The sequence below is a fragment of the Pyxicephalus adspersus genome, chromosome 4 (genome assembly GCF_032062135.1).
Source record: "Pyxicephalus adspersus chromosome 4, UCB_Pads_2.0, whole genome shotgun sequence".
Classification (NCBI taxonomy): Eukaryota; Metazoa; Chordata; class Amphibia; order Anura; family Pyxicephalidae; genus Pyxicephalus; species Pyxicephalus adspersus.
The window spans coordinates 132,878,251-132,901,594 of NC_092861.1; the positions used below are offsets into that span (position 1 = coordinate 132,878,251).

General features: G+C 37.9%; 2 long non-coding RNA genes across 2 annotated transcripts in view; one reads left to right on the forward strand and one right to left on the reverse strand.

Moving 5' to 3' along the window:
* LOC140329426 (uncharacterized) overlaps positions 1-23,344 on the reverse strand; it is a 53,171-nt gene that overhangs the window by 21,778 nt on the left and 8,049 nt on the right. The window lies entirely within an intron of this gene.
* Positions 5,081-10,891, forward strand: LOC140329421 (uncharacterized). Its single transcript, XR_011920480.1, has 3 exons — positions 5,081-5,566; positions 10,095-10,275; positions 10,436-10,891. It is a non-coding gene; the product is annotated as an uncharacterized lncRNA (long non-coding RNA).

The following is a 23,344-nucleotide window of genomic DNA, read 5'->3' on the forward strand; positions in this document are numbered from 1 at the left end:
AATAGGATTTAAAGCATGAAGAATAAAAATTATACTGCAACATAATAACCAATCAGATTTCTGTTTCTTTCTGTCGTTTTTTTGTTGAGTTGTTCTAAAACAAAACCAACCAAAGTTTTAAAGTATCTGGTTTTTAAGAGTTTTATACCACATAAATACATTTAAAAAGTATTGCTTCCATCCATGTATGTAATGCCACAAATTCAGTGATGGTTTGTTGTAATGTTGATTTGTGTATCTATAAGAATACCTGAATGTGCCTAGGTTTATGCCACAGGTTTTTTTTATCTTAGGGTAATAAAAGTTTTATACCTAAAGCCCAAACTTTTACCTAGTTTTGAATAGAGATTCACTTTCTCTATCGGGCTTAGTGACCCGTCACCATGCCAAAAAGTGATGGACAATTCAGAAAGAACAGAATTAAAGGATTTGGAGACATTGCAATGTTTTGCCTGGACTTCTTGCTTAAAAACTTTGAAGATCTTTTCCAGAGCACATGTACATATCAGGAGAGAAAAAACTAAATCCCTTTCAGGTCAAGAACTCAAATAGAGACTTAAAGAAATAAAGTCAATGACTTTGGATTGAAAAGCATTGTACTTTGTACTGTGGAAACCATGCAGTAAAAGTGTCTTGTGGACCACACATGAGCATCATTGATGTAGTACTTAAAGCCAGGCGGGACAGAGATCAATATAACATACTATGAACACTGGCTCACATTTGTACAAGTGGAAAACATTGACAAGCCTGGAATAACTACGGTATATTGATTAAATATATTTCCCCATAGCATCTCAAGACAGATGCCTGATATAGATTTTGTACAGGTCACAGTGAACTGTAAACAGGCTGTGTAGCTCACTGTACAGTATTGTATACAGGCATACAGTTTACCCCGAATTTCCACGGTTGCCTAAATTGCAGTTCCAGTTATAAAGACAATTGTGTCATACAAAAGAGATTTCAGGCTCTCGTATGTTCTTGTGGTGTTGACAATGACTTATAGATAAGGATGAGTGAATCTGCCTGGTTTTGGCTACGTACACACTTGCAATAGTTCTCGTCTGATAATCGGCTCAGGGCCAATATCCGATGAGAATCTGGCATGTGTACAGTGCCCGTAGTCCAAAGTCCAAACGACCATCCTGGCAGATTCACAGACGATGAACGACGAACACTCTTAAAGTGAAGGGGGAGAGCGTGCAGCAGGGTGCCACTCTGTCGTTCTCTCCCTCCCCTCTCTATAGAGCAGAACGGTTCTGTATGTTCAGCACTCGTTCATGCATCGTGCAGTAGTTCGTCATTGGAAAGGATCGTGAAAGATCCTTTCCAACGACAATTATTGCATGTGTGTATGCAGCCTTGGGTTCATAAACAGCTTTGTTTATCAAATCTTGCAAATTTCTTTTATATACTCTTTTAGAAACCATTTTATAGTCTTGACGGAAGATAGGCAATCTTGTTACTTAATTAAATTCTGGACATTTGTGATCACTGGATCACACAGCTGCACTAATGAAAGTGTATCTTCTCCTGCCTTGGAGGGCTTTAATAATTCAGTCCCATAAGTAGAGGGTGTAGGAGTACAAATATTATTCTTACCAACTTGGCCAGATCCTGCTATTAAATTAGCTTCTTATCCACCTTATTAAGGAGAAACCCATGATAATACTTAGGTTTCATAAAGCCCCCTGAAAAAACATATGTAAGTGGTAGACATAGTAATAAATGATAGACTAGAAAATGACAAGAACATTGAATTTGAGATTTTATTGTCTGTTGGTGGGTATTATGGGAAGGATCCCTCCACTGGTGGTCCATGGAAAGAATCCCCTTTTACATTGATGGTCACTGGTCCCATACCAATCTGTGCTTAGCAGTGTTGAATCTTGGAAGGCACTGCCTGGCAGGAGATCAATCCATCACTGTTTAATGAACCTCTAGTAAGCCTGGAGGAACCATAGTCGAGAAAAAGACTACGTTATGCACTTATGGAACTAACTCAAATAAAGGCAGGGCATATAACCAGCCTAAGGCTGCACTAGGGTATAAAGAAATTATATTTATATTATTATTTATGCACAAATGTGATTTTTCGCACATAGTTTTAATAATGTTAGTCCTTTTACCAAGGTTTAGTATATCAATGTTTCTGTGCTATAGTGAATGAACTTTGTTTCACTAACACATAAGCACAGAAACACTTGGGGGTCAATTACAACATATGCATAATGTAAGCGGATGTCTTGGTTTCGTCTGTGTGTGTCAGTTTCCTTCCTTCCTCTTTACCCATGTGTAAAGGTCTCTCTTATTTGCAGATGGATATGGTCTAAAAATCCCTAGTATTTTATTAGGTTAAAGAACTTGAGTCAATATACAAATCGCTAGGTATTTGATCTTGTTGTTTGTTTCTCTACTGGGAGCAGCAGAAGTTCCAAAAGATGAAATTTAGATCCCATCATCTGTGTGAAGAATTGTAATCACAGAGAATCAGCATATTATCACAAGCAGGATGGCGTTTCTTTTACAAGTTTTAACATTGCTTTAGGAACTTATTCACACTCCCTGTTGGCCAAAACTTGTGAAATGGTGCCGTTACAACTTCACAGGATTGACATTCTGGACACTCTAAGCATCATCTGGCAACTCGCATTTTTAGAAACAACTGGGCCATAGCAGCCTGTTTCTTCTTTTCTCATGACCAGGGTAACTCAGACTTTTTGCCCATTATCCCCACCCTTTTAACCAACCTCCCCCTCCATCCTACTCGCCAACCACCACCCCCAAAGCACCACTCGGGAAAATAGACCGACACAAACTTAACAAAGATTAAAATGGCTGGCAAGCAGTCTTTTATTAACCAACATAATAAACAACATTTCAAACATATAAATAATGATTAATGTACAAAACATTTATAAACGAACTGACATAAATAACATGAATGGATTAAAAGCTTTTCATTTAACATAAAAAACAACAGTAGCCATATTTTCTGCATAAACCCTAATAAACTCCCTGTTATACACTCAAACAACCAGGCTGCAGGTCTGAGAAAGCAAGGTCCGTACCACCACAGGATTTCCTTTCCTCCAACATCACTAACAGGCCCCTAGCCGCCCAGCCCCGCCTCAGGGGCCAATGACTGTAATCTAAATTTAAGAGGGACCCCACCAATCCAAGAATCCTCCATGCCAAAATGTTACCATTTTCCAAACAAGACCTTTGCCTTCCCAGACCCCAACTGCCTAATCCAAACCCCCCACCACCTCCTGAACCCCTTATAGGGATAGGTGGGTGAGAAACTTCTTCTTAAAAAAGATCCCCCACTTTCGATCCAACCCCTTTTAAACTTTCTATCCTACACCTTTTAAACTTTCTATCCTACCCTTTCAACCTTCTAACTAATCCTCATCTCTACCCCACCCTAACCAATTCCTTAACCAGTTAACCCTACCTCCCCTGGGCTTTTGCTGCATACCTGTTATGTAGGTCTAAGCCTATTCTTTTATATTGCTATGGGCCTCTCTCTAACCTGATCCTGCTACATTGTTTAAGCTACTGGAGATTTGTTTTACTGTAATGCACAAACAGCAATAAACAGTGGATTATTTTCATTTATTTTATTGGGCTGCTGTGCTTCAGCAAAGGTTAAATAGGAGATTTAGACTGCCTCAACAAAGAGAGCAGGGGTTCAAGTCTTTAGAAGTCCAACACACCCCCATTCACACGCAGTGTTATTTGGAGTATTGTGCATAGGATATTCTCAAATACTACAGACCCAAAGCACATCATTTTTTGATGAGCAGTGATCCAGATCTCTAGACTGCTGCCGGCAAAGAATATTTAATCCCTTTTCTGCAGCACAAGAACTATGTAAAAGATGGCTGGTATTACTGTTTATGCAACCTGTCTGCATTACAGTAATCAAAATGAAGTTTCAGTTGGGCTTTAGAGTGATTTCTCAATGAAGCTTGTAAAGAACCACCAAAACAATGCCTTTGTCACTGGGCTCTGAACTATACACATAAGCTAAAATTTGGTGTATTATTAGGAGCTTTGGTTTTGACCTTCATTTACCCCCCCAAAAAAACTCACAAAGATATTAGGGCTGTCGAACCAGGAAAGCTGAAAGGTAAAAATTAGAACAATGTTGTAATCCTGTATTCATTTTACATTGATTACAGATATTGCGTGTACTTCTAGCATATCATCTGTCTTGGTATTAGCATTTTGTCATCTCCAGCACAGCAATACTCAGAATGAAAGAAGAAGCTGCACTAGGATGTGCAGCTTTCACATAAGCTGACGGCACAAAGCAGAGCTCCCTTTATTTTGTTGTTGTCCTTTCATTGTCCAACCAAAAGGATTCAGGCAGGTAGGTGACACCAATGCATTCCCCATTACAAATGGTGTCACCCAGTTCACTGTACTGACTGACAGAGGTAGATGAATCACTAAAGTGGATGAATAAAATAACAAAGCCTTTGACACAGTTCAAAGCTCAGGGTGTGGTTTTAGGCACCTGGCCATCACCCATTACCATGCAGCACCACAAAAAGTAATTGGTAATTGCCTGAAAACTGAGAACCTTCCACAACAAGAAAGCAGAGATGAGAGAAGGAGGCTTCTGATGTGCTATGTTGGAACAAAGTAAAACACTTTACAACACATTATATATAATTTATTCAGAGGGGTCTTGCACCTCTCATGCGGGGCCTATAACCAATACAATATGAAAGCACTGCATTTGTGTTTTTGCCTCCTAAGGACTAATGGAGCATAGAAGGTCTCTTTTTTAAGAAACCTGAATCTTTGGTTTACTGGTTTCCTTTACATAGCAGTTTCACTTCCTAATAAATAGCTTTCCATTTTCAGTTACATTAGTCAAACCTCTTAAGGATTTTTTCTTTGATGTTACTGAACTCCTGTGTACAACAGCAACCGGAGTCCTATCAGGTATTGTCCTAATAAGAAATATTTGGAAAGTTTAGATATCCATGGGAAATTTAGAGAGCTTGTAAATGGTACTCTTTCACTTCATAGGTTCCCTTTAAACTGGATAATGATCTTAAATATAAAGTTGGAAATCCACTTTAAGGAACGTGTTCACTGTTCTGTTAATTTTTCTGCATTAGATGAAATGTTGTAAAGTAATCTACAGTGATAAATATATCTGTACAGTGAGCTGTGTTACTGCAGAGGAAAACTGTACAGTATTATTAGCTTGCAGTCGTGAAGCTGATGAAGCATAATGTTGCCAGGGTGCCAAAACCTGCCCCAACTTGCCTAACTTGGCATATTGGTTGGTGAGTGTATCATGCATGTGCACAACCTTCATAAGCTTTATTCCTAGCTTACTGTAATAAGATAATAACAGAACATGACACATGTCATGCAATGTGTAAGTCATTAGGCATGAGTTCCTATTCCTTGATGTGCTGTATTTTGTAGCCTATGGCTCAGAGATAACCTCCTTATTACTGGCTCGGCCGGTACACAGAAGAAGCGCTATGTATCTCATGGGGATCCATCAATCCAGGCCAGGACAGAGAATTCTGCAGTAAGTGTGCAGCAGACAGCATTATATCAGTTATTGCAATTGAATTAGATATTTCTTACTAAATTGAATTCCCTTTGAAACCCAAATCTGTTTTTTCTGCAACTCAGTTCTCATTGCAAATAGTGGCCTATGAGCAATATGGGGGGGATATTTCACAATATCTGTGAAAGATTTGTAATGTTTTCCTGGGCTTTAAATAAAAGTCCAAATTCATGTTGGTTGACCCTCCCCACACTTATGCCTACCCACAACCACCTTTATTTTCCATTAAAAATGTACGGTATATTGATTCTACTTTCCTATGGTTTGTGGCCACAAATTCCTCCTCTTCTTCCTCCAGCAATGAGCAGCCACTGAATACTACAGAGATTGTCACCCTATAATGATGGTGCTGCTCTCTGCAGCATTTGTATATTCCAAACAATTGCTCCCATACCACAAGACAGTTCAGACATACATAGGATTTATTGCCATATTAATATATAAAACTGTATGTATGTATGTATGTATGTATGTGTGTGTGTGTATGTTCCACCATCACTCGAAAACGTATGTAGACGTTTTAACCAAACTTGCTATACATATGACTGAGACCCATGTGAGTGCACCAGTCATCTTTGTACAGCGCTGTGCTATATGTCAGAGCTATATTTGGATGTGTATATGTATGTGTGTATGTGATCACTGGGAAACGCATGGAGACATTTCAACCAAACTTCCTATGTTCCACCATCACTCGGAAACATTATACATATAGTACAATAAAGGATTTCACATCACAAACATCATGACGTCATTGTAATTCCCTGCAGAATTTTCCTGTAAGGCTGCGTACACATGTCCAACAATTATCGTTGAAAACGAACGACCGATTGGCCAAAAATCGTTCTAAAAAAATGTGACCAATGACACCGACAAACGAAGATAGTCGTTGGGAATGAACGACCGGCACGGCAGATCTAATTGGACAACGATTGTTCACCATCTATCGTGTGTAGGGTCGTTCAGTGATCGTGCATGTTCTGAGCATGTGCGATGAACGAACGTTTTGTACAGGTGCTTCACTGTATTGTGTTCATGTGTGTGTATATATATATATATATATATATATATATATCTATAAATATCTATATATATATTATATATCTAACTTTGTCTATGTATATATATATATATATATAGAGAGAGAGAGCTTTATATCCCTTTATATATCTCTTTATATATATATACTATTCACTTCCTCTGGTGCACATCACTTCCTGTATCGTTCAAACAATCGCATCTATCATGTGTACAATATCGTTGAACGATCGTGTCGTTATCTGCATGTACAGGATTGGTGCTATACGATCGTTCAAAGATATCGTGCAGGATCGTTGGTCGTTCGTTTATCAACGATAATTATTGGAAGTGTGTACGCAGCTTAAGTCCAGGGAGGCTTGACAATATACCCTCAAGGGGGTGGGTCCTTGACATTCTGGGCTTCCAGGAAGTGAAATTGCACTGGGTGTCATTAGAAAAATTGGTATATTTAAAACAATAGCGGTACTCCATTGAATAACAAAGATAATGGTGATATAGAGCTTATGATATGTGTATAAAGTAACAACATAATGCCATACAAATAAAACAAAAAAGTTTAAATATATATATATATATATATATATATATATATATATATATATATGAGAATACATAGAAAAATATGACATAATATGGTGATTAAAAATTATCTTTATACTTCTGGCCACTTACTTGGTGGGATTGAGATGCGATTGATGAGATGAGCTGAGTGTATCAGATAATATGATGTACTGACCATCTTGGATAAACTTAGCTGGGTGGGATAAAAATGTGTGAAGATATGAAACATGTAAAATGAAATTACATCATCTATTTTGCTAAGGCCGACATTCTTCCCACTGGCCACTACACTAATATACTGTGAGCAGTGGATGGATCATGTTAAAAAGATTAAGAAAGGCTGCTATGGTCCACGACAGCCACACACATTCATTGTTCTACGCTCCCTCATATAAACCCGCAATTGCTCCACTGGAAGGAAAAAACATATATTTAATGGTGTGTAGTTTGCTCAACTGGAAAATCCTTCCTCAAAGATGACGAGATACTTTTATTACTTGCTGTGTTGGCTAGAACCAGTTCTTGTGGAATACTACTCTACATTTTATCCGATCCTTCCAAAAACTCTTTTCCTTCAGTAAAAAAGGGTTCAACATTTCTTTTGCAGTGACTTTAGGGCTAGCTGAATGAGTTTAAATGGGTGGCAAGCTGTGATCAGGCAATGGATTTTCTATTAAGCATTCATCAAATATCCTTGTTTGCAAAAGTTGCTAGCAATGTCCACCGTTTGTCTAATTAGCTTCAATGACATTGCACCATGGGAGCACACTCAGATTCTCCTACTTTGCAGTTGCCTTTTTCTTTACCAATTGCACAGAAGAAGAGTCATTTTCAACACATTGAGTAAAAGTGAGAATCAAGTTGCCGTTGATCTGTTACCACAGATCAGATCTTTGCATGCAGGGAAAGCTCCACATACAGCCACAAACATTCTGACCTGGCACATGTAATAGGAAAGTCTTTGTTCCCAATGAGCCACACCTTTCACCCAAAAGTCTTTGCAAGTTGCTAATGATGCTAAGATTTGCCAATAATTTTGGTTGCAAATGGGTATCTGCAGTTTTTGCTTGATGCCAAATAAACACAATCCCCAATGCCAATCACACATGAACACTCTGATGTTAGTGTAATTCAAGTCTACTTGTCCTTTTCCCATGCAATGCAAAAACAACATGTTTATTTTAAGACCCCCTACTAAGCTACACACATTCAACTGCCATTCCATTCACATGACTTAAAATTGCACATGGTTCCTCAGACCCCCTTGGTGGGTTTCTTCCTCACTGCCCAGTAGGTAAAGATGGGGCTGTGGTCCTCAACAAGCTTTACTGCAATGGAAGTCAAGGACCTAGGCATGTTATCTTGCAGAAAACCTGCACACATTTTCAAATTCAGTGTATTTAGTTTCTGGCCTAGAGGTCATTAATAAACCATAAATTCCAACCAATTTTCTTAGAGATGAAATAAATCAGCTGCAACCTATTAACAAAATGAGTATTAAGTTGAATTGCAGAACCAAACAAGTTGCCTTTAAAAACGTAAAAGATTTTTAACAACATCTGTTGTAAAGATGCAAAAAAGCTTTGTGTTATCAGTAACCCAGATTTTGCTATTTTTAGGTGAAGCTTGGTGTGATTAAAAAAGCCTGCTTTCTGTTTTTTGTTCTTTAAATATACACATACCATCCGTTGCTTCTTTATCACAAGCTACACTTCTATATGGACGTGTTCAGTGATTTTTCTCCTGGTGACTACAGAACCTGTGAGGATAGAAATATGGGAGCTGCTAATGCAATCTATCAAGTGGACTTCACAGGCAACAACTGTCAGCTTTCAGGTGACCTATGACCCCCAGAGATAGGGAAGAAGGACACATTAGGTCTTAATGAGCCTAGTTTATTAAAGCTCCCCATGGCTGGAGAACATAAACTATCATGGATGAACCCGGGTAATTCACTGAGTCCAGTTTTCAGTGTTGCAATGATTTATGGTAACATAGATACACTTCAAATATTTCAATTGTTTTTTCTTTGCATGTGGAAGACATTGTTGTGGTCCATGTTTCTTGTGGCTAGGGGTTCCTTTAAGCCACAAGCCACCACAGAAAGACTACATTTGGCTGCATTCCAGGAAACAAAAGTTAGGACTTGCCCAAACAGCACAGCTAGGGAGAGGGAAGGAAGCCTTTTCTGGGGAAAAAATGTTCTTGCTTGGAACCAGTTTGGGATGTAGGAACCGTCTTTGTTGGCTGCAGTCTTTATTGTGGCAAGAAGGATCGGTATTCTCTCTTGTCATGTTGTTCAGCCTTTTCTTCAAAAAGAGAGGACAGAGTATACAGATCCTTCATGTCACAGGGAAGACTGCAGCTTATAAGAACAGATTTGGCCTGGTTTGGCACAGCCCCCGGCCCAGTGCCGGTCCATGACCCAGTAGTTCTGGACCCCTGTCTTGGTGGAATTACACAGAAGAGGACTGATCCACCTGCCAACTTGGTAACTGCCCTTTGTAATGACACTTCCACATTTTTTAAAATTTGGTTAAAAATCCCTGAGGGGTAGCACGCTCCAATGTTCACTTGAAGTTCCCCAACGCTAGGAATTTTGAGACTTCCGCAAGCCAGTAGTTAGGCAGTGTAGAACAAATTAATTGTTTATTAGTTCAGCTCAGAATGTGTTGTTCCTGGTGTGTTGGCGTCTTGCCTGGATGCTCCTAGGAGGGTCACCACTGTTATGGTAAAAACAACAAACCAGCATTTTCTTCCAGGTTAATGCTACCATGTAATTATTTGTGCCTCAATACATCCATGTGACTGGTTGAAATGTTTACAAACACAGTGGGATTTTCATCACATTTGCAATTCTCTATGCTTTCTATCTTGTTCACAGACTTCTCAATATGGACATCTGCATCTCCTTGTTCTCAGATCATCACACAAAAGCTTGTTCATTCAAAATGATGCCTAATTTTTGTGATCTGTCCTAGACAAGAAGTGATGAATGGTGTAATTGTGCCCATGCTTGCATAGCCTTACCTTCATTTGTATGGGGACTAGGCACTCTTCCCAGAGTAAGTGTTAAGGATGCCACATCCTCATTAGAGAACAACATTGTGCTTGTTTATGGCTTGCAGATAGTTACATCTGCTACTGTCACAGCTCTGCACCGGACATTATTTCCGAAGACAAATGACCACACTGATGAAAATATGTTTTATGCTTATTTTTTAGGGGGGATCTTTGGGCTTTTTGAAGAAGTGATATGCAATCAATAGAACCTCCCAGATGCCTTAAGTGATGTGTAAAAAATCATCCAGGAAGCTGGCAGGACATACTGGGAAGTGCAAATTTACAGCCCTTAGGTATCTAACTTTGTCTATGTATAAAGTAATGCAGTTCCAGGCTACCATTGCTATTCTCTCCTTCTGAAAATGTTGGTTTCCTGATTTTCATGCTAATATTCTAAATTTACTGACCCGGGACATGAATTTGCATTTGTATGCATGTTCTGAATATCTGGCTTAGAACTGATAACTTAGACTGTAGTATGTCAGCTAATGATCAGGCAACTAGATTTTTTTTAGAAAGGTCAGCAATATCTGCTTGTGCAAGTAGTAATTCTGTTTAAAATAAGCCGAATCATTTTTTAGCTCCCCTCACCTTGGAAAATAAACCAATCTCTTCCAATCTGTTGGCTTTTGAGTTGTTCTCCATACTTGTTGACATTAATTCATCAACAATTTGATATATTTTTTGGTTGCTGAAAGTAATTGTGATGCAATGTTAATAATTCCTGTGACCTTCATCTTGGCAATGATCCCAGAGCCATTACAACTTCATCACCGCAGCCAATCTAAGAAAAAGTTCAGCTTAATTAGCCTGATTAAAGTATACCTATCCCTAAAAGTATCCTCTTTTTTATTTTGAATAGAATGGGACAAGTATAGAACCCTGGTAAGGTTATATTGCTATTGGGGGCCCCAGTTGGCATTGTACCTCAATTCCTGTTTTTGCAACAATCTTTACCAGACAGAAAGTGGGGAAATCTACAACAGGAAAACACACAACAATAAAAAGCAAAAGATACAAAGATAAAAACACTTTGGGCTCAAAGCTTACTTGAAGCCAGCGAATGAACCTAACACCTCCAATATAGCGTTGTATAATATAGAGTTGTTAGTTCTATGTATACGATGAAAGCCAACATAAACGCCACTTTTTTCCTGGGGTCCCTGGAATAAAGGTGGAAGCTAAACGTACGAGGGAAGCCAATCTTATTCTGGGGTCCCTGCAATAAAGGTGGAAGCTAAAAGCATCCTAACCAATAATAATAATAATAATAATAACTATGCTCCAAATACAAAAGCAGGGCAGTATTGTTACAACACCATCAAGGGTGCATTAGGTGGACTTCTCTGGCAGGATTAACAGTTATTTGTGGGCCTTTCTGCAGGGAAATTAAAGTGAGGATGAACTTACAATAAAGTGATAATAATTTTGTTTTATTACATAGTTTTGTCTGTGCAAAGAAAATAAAATATTTTTTTCAAGACTATACAGCCACATGTCCTGTTTGTATTGAAATAATAAAAACATATATGTATCAGTTTAAATTATTCAGTAATTATTTTTTTTTTTTTGTAATCAGTGCTAAATGTTAGTATTGCTCTTGTCTTTTGCAGGATATCAAGTGATTACATGCACTAGTCTCAGACCAGTTATTATAATAAATTTATTTTATTCGTTTTTTTTTTTGCATACTGTGTAATGTGGTTTTAGCAGTACAACATGTGTGTTATTTTGGCATTGGCCAGTTATTGGGTGTGTTATAAGGCCCCAGATTTTCTTTGCCTATTGGCTCTTAAGATGTATATTTGGCCTAAAGCTTAGTACATACATTTGTGCTTTGTCATAGCTTTCTACGAATTTTTGTCACTGCATACACTAGCCGCATGTGTGACGGAAGGCGGTCTGTCGTCAATCATCATTACACAGGATTATTGCATCTGTAGATTTTAAGAACCTGTCAGACGGTTAATATTTTTTTAAAAAGAGGTGTATCACATATAGCCTGAAGATACGACGCACGCAAGCAGAAGAGCCGGTCAGACTACAATCGTTCGGATTTGGCTCCATATATGGAAGTGTGAGTTTACCTTGTGAGAAAGGTTTGAATGCCGAAGCCAAAAATTATTGCCAAAAATCACTCCTTATTTCAACAAAAGCAAGGTAAACTTTCCAGTAGTGCTGTGCATGACTTGGGTATAGTGAAGGCAATGGTCAAGTCAACTCCTAAAACACAACCCTTAAAAGGCCATTCTGCTACTCACTTGGTTTTGATTTTATTGCCCACAACAACTTTATAATGACAAGACAGAAGTCAATATATGATATACAAAATACAAATTCTAAACCAGAGAGAACAAACCAATAAACTTTGACTGCCTTACTTAAATCCCCCACTCTCATTACACCCACACAGGAACATGCACATAGTGCAAAACATTTGTCTTTTTTAAACTAAAAAGAAGGAAAGGGCACCATACCTAAAATACTCCCCCTCCCCCCCAGCATGGAGGCCCCAGCATCAGTAATAAAAATTTCACCCCTAGCTGTTCTCTTAGCCCCTACAATGACCTACTAATGACTTTCTCACTCATAACCTCCTCACATGCACAGCTCCAAGACTTTTCTAGGGCTGCCTCCACTCTCTGGAACTCTCTTCCTCATTCTATTCATATTTCTCCTACTTTCCACACCTTTTAAGAGCCTGTAAAACCCATCTTTTTAAACTCACCTGCCTGTATTCTTTTGTCTCTTAAACCCCTCCCTACTCACCATTCCCCATACTCTCCTCTCCTATTGTGTGCTACTTCTCCCACCTCTTAAATTGTAAGCTCTTCGGGGCAGGGTCCTCTCCTCCTGTGTCACTGTCTGTATCTGTCTGTCATTTGCAACCCCAATTTAATGTACAGTGCTGCATACTATGTTGGTGCTATATAAATACTGTTTATTATAAGTATTATTATTATAAATAATATTTAAAATATTATTACCTACCTTCCCTTTCTCTACCTTCACATAGAAAAAATGCCCCTTTCACCAAACTTGAGAATTTAAGATTGTGCTCCATTGTTATCACACGAGCACAATTAGTTTGTATCTTCACTATAACTTCTGTAAATGAGAAAAGAATCAGGTAAGCATTTGGTAAATTTACTACTTAGTGCCCCCATTTATCTAGGGGTCTGAACAGTTCAATTCAACTTAAAGCTTGCCCTCTCTGACCCCTTCCGAATGGAAATCTACTCGGGTCCCCTCTAATGCCGACCTACATACACGAATCCAGGAGATACGTCTTATGGAGTATCTCACGGCCCTTATTCGGGACACTGTGGTAAAATTTGGGACCACCTGGGAAGTCTGGGACCATCACTACGCCCAGATGCCTGTATGACCCTTTACTTGTTTTTCCGTTTTGTTTTTTAATAATATACACCCCATGTCATCCTATGTCACTGCCACATTCTACTCCCCCCATCCCTGCCCTACCTCTCCACCTCCTTATTGCTATGTTGCTGGTTTGTCCGGGTTATTGGCTACTGTTGTATATTATGTGTTAAATGAGTATGATCACAGCATGTTATGTTTTTTTATGCAGTGTTTATTTGAGCATACCTCTCACAGTGATGTACATAACTGACTGAAGAGCTATGGTTTTCCTATTATTTTGCACTCATTTCTTATTTATTGTTATTCTTCTTTTCTGTATTTTCGTTTAAAAATTTCAGTAAAAATACAATTTAAAAAAAAAACAGGCCCTTGCAGAATTGAGAGATTGGATAATGTGTTTAAATTGGTGGCCTAAACTTTGAGCATGTAATGGGTTTTATTATCAATGCTACAAAGTTGTCATAATAAGAACACATTTACTGTAAAAGTAAACACATCACTTATATCTTTTGTATCTGATGACATGTTGAAGATGACAAATGATGACAATGAAGCCAACACCCAGCAAAAAATAAAAAAAATCTCTATTGCAAAACACAAAGAACCCATTTATGATATATGCATTAGCATGGCCAGGCCTTAGTCAGGTCCTACTTATGAGATGGCAGTAACATGTAAGTGGGATCTGTATTTTTAAGTGCCCATATGGGCTTTCAATAAAGATTTTTCTAAAGGCCATTACTGAGTGCTGGCTTCTACACTGTATGTCAGCATTTCTCAGCCAGGGTCAATGGAACCCTAGGGTTCTTCCAGAGATTGCTTTGGGTTCTTTGAGCAGTGAGAAAATAATTCCTCCCAGGTTAGTTTAACTGACACAAATTATCGATTTTGTTATCTTTAAGGATGACATTCTTCTTACTGACCAGCAATGTAAGAGGAATTGTTGCCACTGACCACCACATCAATATACTATGAGCTGTGGATATACTAATTATAGCTGGGGTTCCCTGAAGCCCTGGAAGTTAATTCAAAGGTTCCCCTATGTAAAACAATCAGGAAACTCTGCTGTATATGTAGTGGGTCCTGAGAAGACAGTTTAGGATAGTGTTGATGGGGGTATTTGTTTAATATTCTTTTCTTATATGTGCTGAACATCAATGTAAGGGGCAATAGGTTACTTATGCCTGATTGGTGTTGTATGATGTATTCTCTTGGTCAAAATATTAATTTCTTACCTACTGCTGGTTGCTATGTAATCCCCAGCTATTTTTTTTCACACTTCACAAATTGTTACAAAATAGCCAAGCAACAACATAGGACAAAAACAAAGATAATACACAAATGGTAATAATCACAAGAATAGTCATTCAAATTAAATTAAACAAAAATGGTAATGACAATAAAGAAACCAAAAAGAACTTAAATATAAGAAATCCACAAGAAAACATACTTATTACTGTACCATAACATACCATTCTGAAACTACTTATAAAAAACATGTAATAACCTAAATAAAGAATGTTTATTTAGCTGAAATCAGCAGCTATTTTAATTAAACTTATCCTTGGGGTAGGGTTGGATAAAGTATAAGATCAATTTGTGTAGAATTACCTCCCAACTTTTGAACTTAGGGACATTTTTACTTAAAGTATTAAAGCAAATAACACATCCCTGCCATTGAATACTCAAAAGAAAGATTGGATGAACTGATATTTTTTATATAATATGTTTATATTAGTGTTTCATACTTAAAAACAGAGTAATTTAGAGACACAATTAAAGATTTGTAGTAAAATAACACTTAAAGATAAATCATTTATTTTTAGAGGTGTATAGATCAACCCCAAAAAAGGAAAACTGAGAAGCAAAGAGGGACAGGGGACCTAAATCTGAAAGAGGGTCAGCCTCTGTAAATCAGGGATGTTGGGCGGTATGCTATAGTCTGTGTGCAGAAAAGCATAAGTAATGAGTTTCATTTAAGAAAAAAATTCCTTTGTCCAAGGTTAACATGTGTCTCAGAGACTCACATTTGTGATTTGGAAAATAAAGGAATAATTTGTGAGGAGAGGGGCTGCATATGTGTGGTGGATACAGAGAATGAATTCTAGATTTATTTATGGCTCATTACTTTTTGTCAGCGACACTTCAAATAGAGATTGGTACAAAAAAATGTTTTATTCATCTAAAATTGTCATGATGTTCTAAATGTTATGCCCAACCTCTCAAACTATTTCAAAAGCTATTAAAAAGAAATAGTTGTGATTCTTTTTCTCATGAATTCTTCATGGTCTGTAAAGCTGGAGGCGAGACAACATGACTACATTTTGCTAAATCTGGCAAAGAATTAGTTTGCAGGGAAGCTGGTGAGCACAACTCCAGGATGTATGTGAGTTCGAGGAACATTACAGGGATGGGACTTCCTTATAATGGCCACACAAGGTGTGAAGAGACACAAAGTCAAAACCAGATAACTATAAGGGCTCTATTTATAAAACAGGGAATCAGATATTCCCTTGCGGGAATCTTTCAGGTCCATGTGTTTCAATAGCAGTAAATGATTCCCACCGGGGAATGTTTGAGGGAATATCAGATTCTATCAAGACTGTCAGGGGCTACAACTTTACAGTGATATTTTATTAGAATGGCCCTACTAATCCAGCCGCAATTTAAGTACCGGTTGACATTCAAAAATCCAGCCATCGATAATCCGGATCCTTCAGTTTTCCGGCATGAATTTTGGAACGTTTTCTGGAGGTGCCATTTATTTTTTGATGGTGTTGTACTCCAGAATCTGGTGTTACGTCTTGCTTTTCTTCCATAAATTGAAGCTGTTCCTGTTGCTGAGGATGCTGTTACTGTCAGTCATGAAGATGATCATCCTGACAGCCTATCTGCTATTTAGCTTTTTTTCGAGGGTCCAGTAATGATTAAAATTCTGAGGCACTATTTTGTTTAGTTGAACCAAAATTCTGTAAAACTTTTTAATTTAGTTGGTGAACATTAAAATTTTATTTGCTTTTCCTTTAGTGCAATTTAATTTAGTGTTATTTCATTTTATTATATACAGCATATATAACCTTCAAAAATCCGGCACTCCTCAGGTCCGGAGGTTGACGTATTTTTGAATGTCAATCTGTATTCCAATTGTTTGGGTATACCATGTTTATGAAATGTCACTTCCAGTGATATCACCCATACTTTTATCTCCTCCTGCCTTAAGCCAAAGTCTAATCTGATAATCATTTGTTTTATCTGGTTCCTTGATTCCATCCTTATGAAAATGCTAATGAAATTACTAATCTAAATATTTCAGGCTTTTTCAATCATTAAGTCTCTGCAACTCAGGCAGACAATAACTGGTGGGAGGCACTGGCAGTGTGCTGGACATGGCTTCCTGAAAATAAAAAAACTGTGGTAACACCCCTCGCATGATTACAAGAACTGAAATCTGATTTATGAAAACCAAGAGCAAGTTAATTTAGGGAGGAATGGGCTAAATGATGCTGGATGCACTTGAGCCAGGAGATAAGGCAGGCGGTATTTCACTTGCTGCAGCTTCTAATAAACACTGTGAGTGTGTGCAGTGAAATCAGAATAAACTATTTCAGTACAGCAGAAGAACCTGTGCAAATGTGCAAGTCTGATGGGAAGGCTGAATGGTTGAAATGGACGAAGATGAAGCCGCACATACACTGCAATGGTTGAGTCAAGAAGCAGCACATGTACTGCAGTATTAAATCCATGTCAGCTAGGGTGGCTCAGCCTAACCTTCAGAACCTTAGTAAATGGACATTGTTTCAATGGCTTCTATTTGCTGTGCAGAATTGTGTTTTTTTCCACAGTTCTGAAGTGAGAGTTGTTTTGGCCCCTGAAATGTGTTGGCTACATTTGCTGCTGTTAATAAATTATGGACTTGTTCACAACGTAGTTTGATGCTTCTTTTTATATCTGTTTGTTGGAGTAAATTTTCAAGCAGACCTTGACGTTCCTGAGCACCAATGCAATGTGCACAGGATATCGGTACAAAGCTGTAATAATGCAATAAGCCCCAAAGCAGACCGAGTTTAGCAAGGCACCAATGAAACGTTAGCATTGCCATTGAGCAGTGTTTTTTATGGTTCCGTCATTAGAATAATATTATACAATGATCTTTATATCATTAGTATTGGTTATATCTATATAATTATTACTTTATCTACAACTCACGCATCAACATAATACAAGCTAGGGATGGGAAAAATCTATTGCAAGAATATAAAATGCTTTTAGTAGTTGCTCTGGAGTAAAAGGAACAAAATAAAGATTTTCTAAAAAATATTTAAAAAATATAATTGTCAACAAAATACCTGTCTCTGTTTTTGGGTGTTCTATAAATATAGTCACAAGCACATAAAAAAAAAAACTCAGATTTTGGCCAAGCAATGACTTCATCTGAATGGCTCGGCCTTTAACTGCAGCTTGTTTCCTGCTTCTCTGCAGTGGACTCAGCAGCTTCTGATTTGTTGGACAGAAGTACATAACCTAGCACAAAAATCAGTAACCGGAAAGTGTCCTGCCAAGATAAAGGAAAAAAAGCAGTCTGATGCTCAGGCTTCAACCCTGTGACTGCTCCAAGACTGGAAAACAGAGTACTAAATTATGTAATACTGCAGACGCACTAAACTATTTTATCAAAGGCTGTAAAAATATTTAACTTGACCTTTTTCACACTTCCCATGATTTACTAGGCAATAAACCAGTTCTACCCCACCACCTTTGGTAAACATGTCATATTTTTATACTGCCATATACTGTATTAATGCTAACTAAAAACTGAATGCTCATTTACCGAGAAGCTGAGTCACTTATTGGATTATGTATCCCAGATCTCTTCTGTATGATCTGATTTCATTGGATTTACTATTTGATAGAGCAGTCTTGTGCCTATAGGTGGTATAGACATCTATAGGCCAGGTATAGGCACAGGTACGTTAGTATAGTTATTGGCCAATACCGGTGGACAGTTATCTCATATAAGTTGTTATACTTCTACTTTCTGCTCATTTAAAAGAGCACTCAAAACCCATCTTTTCAAACTTGCCTACCCGTCTTCTTTTGTCTCTTAAAACCCTCACTACATCACCCACCATTCCATATCTCCCCTCCTATTATGTGCTATTTCCCCACCTCCTAGATTGTAAGCTTTTCCTACAATCTCCTCCTGTGTCAGTGTCTGTATTAGTCATTTGCAATGATTTAATGTACAGTGCTTTGTAATATGATGGCGCTATATAAATACTGTTTATTATTATTTATTATTATTATTATTATTAATATATATAATATATAATAATAATTATTAATAATAATAATAATAATAATAATATTAACAATTAATAATAATAATACACTTTGTCTGTTCCAAGAAGAGCCAGCAAAACAAAAAGAAAACGTTGGACTAACAAAGGTTTCGTTGTACAAGCTCAAGTTTTGAAAATTCTTTCTGGGTCTTACATCTTTACCAATAAGAACTACCATTGGCAACCTCTACATTACCTCCATAAACATTACAAGTGGAAAGCATTACAAAAGATTGCAGTTAGGGAAATGAAAAGTTTTACAATACACCAATTTTAGTACATTTGTGGACTTTTGCTTCCAAGGTCATTGCTAGGATTGTGCAAAAATTAAGAGATGTTGAATGGGTGATGGTGGTTAATTGTCCAGGTTTTTGAAGTTGTGGGATGTTAGAAGTAAGACTTTCATTCATTTATTTCAATTGCCCAATGGTAATATATTTACATCTCCATACACATACATACACACCCAAAATGATTACTTGTGATCATCTTGGGCGGTAATCTAGTCTACATACAAGTGTCCTTTATTGTTGTCAGTAGGTAGTTAGTTGTCCACCATGTTGGAATATTAACAACCGATAATAGTTAATACCACTGTAAATTCTGTTGATGTCCCCACAGCAGGGTGCTTTCCACTCCCACTGCCTTCTCCATAGAATGAGCAGTCTGTACAGTAATCATTACTATCATGCAATCATGACAACTAGGGATCCTTTTGGACAACAATAACTGAAAGTGTTTACCTAGTTTAAAAAAACGTTTTATTTAATTTGATAGAGTCGGGACTTTTAGAGGCCAAAACAACTTTTTTACCATATATTTTGAATTTTTCTTACCATAACAGTTTATTATAAATTAATATACATAAAAAAACGTTTAAAAAGGACAAATTGCATTAATCTCACTACATTGTACAGTCTATCCCTAGTCTTTCCTTGACGCGTTTCGTGGAAACAGTCCACTTCTTCAGGACGAGACTTGAGAGATTTTAAAACACGATAATCATTTCCATGGAGTTTTTATATGTATATTTATTTAACATAATAATATGTTTCAAATTTATGGTAAAAAATCCACCAAATTAAATAAAATACATATATTTGCTTTTTTAGGGATGAGGAACATTGCTTTAAGCAATTTTCCTGGAGGATATCTATTTGTTTCATAGATAGTTTAAAATAACAATATTGATAACAAACAAAGGGTGTAAGACTACCTCTGCAGCAGGCAGGGTCAGGTATTACTGGAACTAAATCTAAATCCCTAACTTTTTTTATGTATGGAATGGTTACATTCTTAAAATGTTTCAATCCCAGAAACACAACAGGAAGTGATGGTAAAGTAAGAGATGACTTGTCTCCAATTAACTCCTCTTCCATTTTGCATCTCTCAATTCCTATTCTGCTGACAATGGCTACTAGGACAAAGAAGTCTACCCTTTCTAAAAAATAACATAGTTACATAGTAAGTCAAGTTGAAAAAGACATAAGTCAATCAAGTTCAACCACTAGGTGAAATAAACATATCCCAGATATAAAACCCTATAGACATAGTTGATCCAGAGGAAGGCAAAAAAAAACCCTGGTACAATTTGGGTCAGTGTTAGACTACACAAAATTAAAATACTGGTAACACCAGTGTCACTTTGGTTGCCACTTTAAAACCTTAAACCAATCTTGGAGGATAGCAATATAGAAGCTGTCACTGCTTCAAGTTGTTTCTTTGAGGATGTAAATTCTAGGACAGTCACCCAGATCCGGAGCTGGAAGAAGAAAACAGTCAGCAAAGTGTGAAAAGCCCAGGTTCCAGGTCATTGACAAACTTCACATTTTTCTCATTTCACTGGATGCATACTCTTTCCAGGTCAGCAACTTTCTAGGTGGTAAAGCTTGTAAAAAGACCACAGCCAGGGAACTTGCTCCTTTTAAAACAAGTCATTAATGAGGGGTGTTAACCTATTCACCAAATAAAGATATGGCTTCCCACAATAAATGAGGGAAAGAAAAACTCGGTTACATGCATTCGGATCTCATCATTCAAGCTCAGCACATGAAGTTAACACACCCAGGTAAACACCACCTTGTAACACCACACCTGGTTTCACTTACAATCATTTCATATGTGAGAAGTCAGGCACAAATATAAGTACAAAGACATTTACAGTTTGGTCTACCTACAGAGTTCTATAAAAAGCATCCTACTTCATTTAAAACATGATAATTGCACACCTTGAATATATACATTAAACAAAGATCTGAAAATAGCTGCATATGACACAGCCAAGACGGGCTGCACCTGTGTCATTATATATTCAGCAAGCAGTGACACAAGACTAAGGGCCCATTTTTACCACTGTGCTGCAGTAACAAAGGTGTTATTCAAGCACATAGAATGAAGTTGAATGGAAATCACTTTTACCAGTTCCAAAAGATGGTAACCATTGTTATGTACATTGTTGCACTATGGCACCTCAATAAATTCCCATTGCACCTGCTCTGCACTGCAAAATGAAGTACCATAGTACTATGCATTGTGATGAACTGCCATGCCCTGGGGTATATTGTCCCTAACACGAACCGTTACAATTGTGTCAAGCCAAAATGTATCAAAAGTTCCTCACTGTGGCCCCACTAGGATGACAATGTGTCACCATTACAGAAATATAATACAGAATCACAAAGAGTAGGAGGAACACTAGAATACTAGAATACCAGGAAAGGGAGAATCTATATTAGCTTTTTTGTCATTACGTTGTATAATAAGTTGTATTGTCATTAGTGTTCATAATGAGGAGATTTTCCAAGTTTCCTCCCTATCTGCCCAACAGGGAAACAGACATACACATGTTTAATAGCTTGGGAAAGGGTTAGAACTTCTGACATTGGCCCTGATTTAAAAGCTATCCAAGGCTGGAGAGGATACACTTTCATCAGTGAAGCTGGGTGATACTCCAAACACGAAATGGATCTGGTCCAGGATTCAAAACATTTGCTTTAAAATAGCAAATGATTTTGAAGAAATCCATTCCAGGTTTGCTGGATCACCCAGCTTCCCCGCTGAAAGTGTATCCTCTCCAGCCTTGGGGAGCTTAATAAATCAGGCCTATTGTTTTTATTACTGTCTATGCCTTCCCGAGACACCAGGTAGTAAAGAAAAATCTTTCCAATGGGGTGAGAACCAAAAAAAAAATGAACCTCTTCTTCCCCTACAAATGATAGTTATTTTAGCATTAGTAATGAATGCACTAGGGCGCCAACTTCAAAGCTCAGCCAAGACTCTATCTTCATGGAGTTTGCCTGTTCTTCTTGTGTTTGTGTTTGTTTTCTCCGAGCACTCTGGTTTCTTTGAACATCCCAAAAACACACATTTAGGCTAATTGGCTTCTCCCAATGGCACACTAAGGACTTGTACCTACCCGTTCACAATATTCTTGACACCATTAGCACAAGTGCAGCTCAATGTACACATTTGGTATCTGCCTGGATGAGTTAACTACCACATATGTGTGAGGTTTACATCATCAACAAGGACATTTTTAATGTTGAAAGATCCTGAACCTGGAAGAAGACTTAGCAAAACTGATGTTGCTGGGGGGGGGGGACTTCCATAAGGACATCCAGAACAGCGGTCGCCAACCGGTGGTCTGCGGAACACTGGTTGTCCGCAAGACGATTTTGGTGGTCTGTGGCTCTGGTTGGTGCACCCCCGAGCGGGGTCAGGAGGACTCCGCCGGAGGAGCTGCACTGGCCAGAGCTGCGGACCATGTCTCCCGTGCAAATCCCTGGCTCAGGGAAGTGGGCGGGCTGTGTATCACGACACAACCCGCCCACTCTCCCATCACAGGCTCAGATCTGCGATGGCAGAGTGGACCGGGTTATGGAGTTATGACGTCACCATGGGGGAGGTCCCTCCCCTTTGATTGACAACCAGCTCCCCGCACATGCGCGGTCAGGAGCCGATAATTTTTGTGGTCCGCTGGACAAAAAAGGTTGATGACTATTGATCTAGAACATCTCTGGAGAGAAAGCAAACATAACCATTTGTCTTTAAAATACCACTTTATGTCTTTAAGGTCTATTTATAAAGGTTAAATCTGACATTTAACAATCATTTTCTGGTGGGGACTGAATCATTGCCATTGAAAACACATGGACCTGGAAGATTCTCTACCTCAGAATGTTTGGTGAACATCAGACTCATTGCTATATAAACAGAGCTCTGTGTTTTTGCATTCTTCATATCTGTGAGCTACATTTTTTTTCATAATCTCTGATTTGATTATGCTGTACAGTAAATTCTATTAGGCCGTTATCATGACTTTGCAAGACCACAAGAACACTTAGCACAC